A 2,253-nucleotide genomic window follows, 5' to 3' on the forward strand; every position below is an offset into this window, starting at 1 on the left:
TCTTCAGGGGGCTGCGCAAAGGCTTCTGGGAGGGGGCGGGGGACTCAGTGGGGGAGGGGCGAGCGTGGGTTTCTGCTATTGCGCAGCTTCGCCGAAATACAATCCCCACGGCGTGCAATTCGTTTATTTAAAACGCGCCCTTGAATAGTGTCTGCACGTTCACGGTTCTGTGCAGCCGTCGCCTCGGTCAGAGCCGCCAGGGGGGAGGCCCCGCTGGGCGGTGCCGAGGCCGTGTTTGATCGTTTGAGGAGCTGCGGGCTGTTTCCCAGCGCGGAGCCAGTCTGCGCTGCCGCCCGCAGCGGTGCGACGGTGCTGATTTTTAGCGCCCTGGGCCACGTGCGTTGTTATCTGACTTTTGACTGTGGCCGTGGCAGGTGGGTAGGCAGTGTCCTCTCGCTGTGGCTTTGACTGGCATGGCCCTGGTGACTAAGGTGTGCAGCGTCCTTCCACGTGCTCGCTGTCCCTTTGTGCACTTTCCTTGGAGAAAAGCATATTCAGACCGTTTCTTCGTTTTTAAATTAAGACATTTGCCTTTTTATTATTAAGAGCAGGAGTCTCTCGTGAATTCCACTTACAAATCAGATACATGATTTCTTTTCTTATTCTGTTCATTGTCTTTTTCCTTCCTTGATATATTGTCCTTTGAAGCACAGAAGGTTTTAATTCTGATGACATCCAGCTTGTCTACTTGGTCTTTTATTGCTCACGCTCTTGGTACCGTACTTAATAACCCATCCACGGCCAAATGCGCAGTCATGGAAATTCGCCCCTGCATTTCCTTCTGAGGGTTTTATCATTCTAGTTCTTACGTTCGGGTCATCGATCCATCCCGAATGGATTTCGGAAATGGCGTGAGGGAAGGGTCCAGCTCCATCCTTTTGCATGTGGCTACCCAGTTGTCCCAGCACCTTAGCTAGCCCTTCCCGTTGATGGCCTTGGTGTTCTCATCCACGCTCAGCGGACCGAGGGCGGTTTAGCGGCGACGCTCTGCAAACGACTTGTCCCCTCACGGCCATCAGTAAAGAACAGGAACTGGAAGTCACCGTTTAGACACGGTCGAATCTTGCGGTTACGCAGTTCGCTTATTTTGAGTTCATCAGTTATTAATCATTTGTTATTGTACAGCCAACAAGTCGGTCCGCTGTGGATTGGGGTGACAAGAGCCTGGTCCTCCCCGCGGAGGGACGGGTTTCAGGAGCTGCGAGGGGCAGAAGCGGAGACCCGGGCAGCGCTCTGCCATGTGGGGAGCTGGCCCGTTCTCAAGGAAGCACGTGCTCGTTGCAAGTGGAAAATGCAGGCTGGCCAGTAACAATCTGCTTGGGATTTGATATGTAACGCAAAGTCTTTATTATTTAAAATACTCTTCGTGGAAAACCAGTAAGAATGCACCGTCTTTCTAAAAGTAATTGTGAAGCAGAGCGTGTGGATCTGGGGATTAGGCCGAGGCAGGGGGTCATCCATCGGAGCTGATAAGGCCGAGCATTTAGTGCGATTTCAAATGTTTCAATATACTTAAAAGATGCACAGACGCAAACACATCCCAAAGCTGCGTTCATGACTAACTTTTATTTTGCAGTCTTAAAGTTGCTTCTGCTTATTTTTTTTAAACGGTGAGAGCATATTACTTTGCAGGAACATGAAGACTGAAGGCCACGTAGGAGACGACAAGAAAGCCTCCTTATCGAATGCTAGTAACTGGCTCCTCGGAGACCCCGATTAGGGGCCTGGGAGACAGCGGCACGCACTCACTCGGAGGCCTTTCCCGGGTTATCTGGCTTTGAAAGCGTCGTGTTCAAACCCTGCAAAGATAAAAGGCAGCCTCCGCAGGCTGTGAGCCGGACCGTTAAACATTTCCATATGACAAAGTCCTCTCCTGAGGCCTGACCCGGGAGCGCTGTCTGCACATCTGAGGGAGCCAGACCCTCTCCTGCCTGCTTCTCAGGGACGAGTGTTGGGAGCCGGCTTTTGAAAACTACTTGAAAATGCTTTCTGGGGGGGACAGTCTTAATGAAAGAGGAACCAGACACATAACAACGCTCAAAACCGAACTCTTATTTAAATGGATTTTTAGAATAAAAAAGAAAACACAAGACATGATAGAACCTAATTTCTGTTGGCATCTACTCACGCCTTTTGAGAGACCCTTATCAGATACTATTTATTTATTTATCATGTTTATATTTATTTAATCAATTTACAGCAGTGATCACTTTTCCTGATGAACTGACAGCTTCTCTTTCCCCCTGTATTCAG

Source organism: Pteropus vampyrus, unplaced genomic scaffold (genome assembly GCF_000151845.1).
Source record: "Pteropus vampyrus isolate Shadow unplaced genomic scaffold, Pvam_2.0 Scaffold402, whole genome shotgun sequence".
NCBI lineage: Eukaryota > Metazoa > Chordata > Mammalia > Chiroptera > Pteropodidae > Pteropus > Pteropus vampyrus.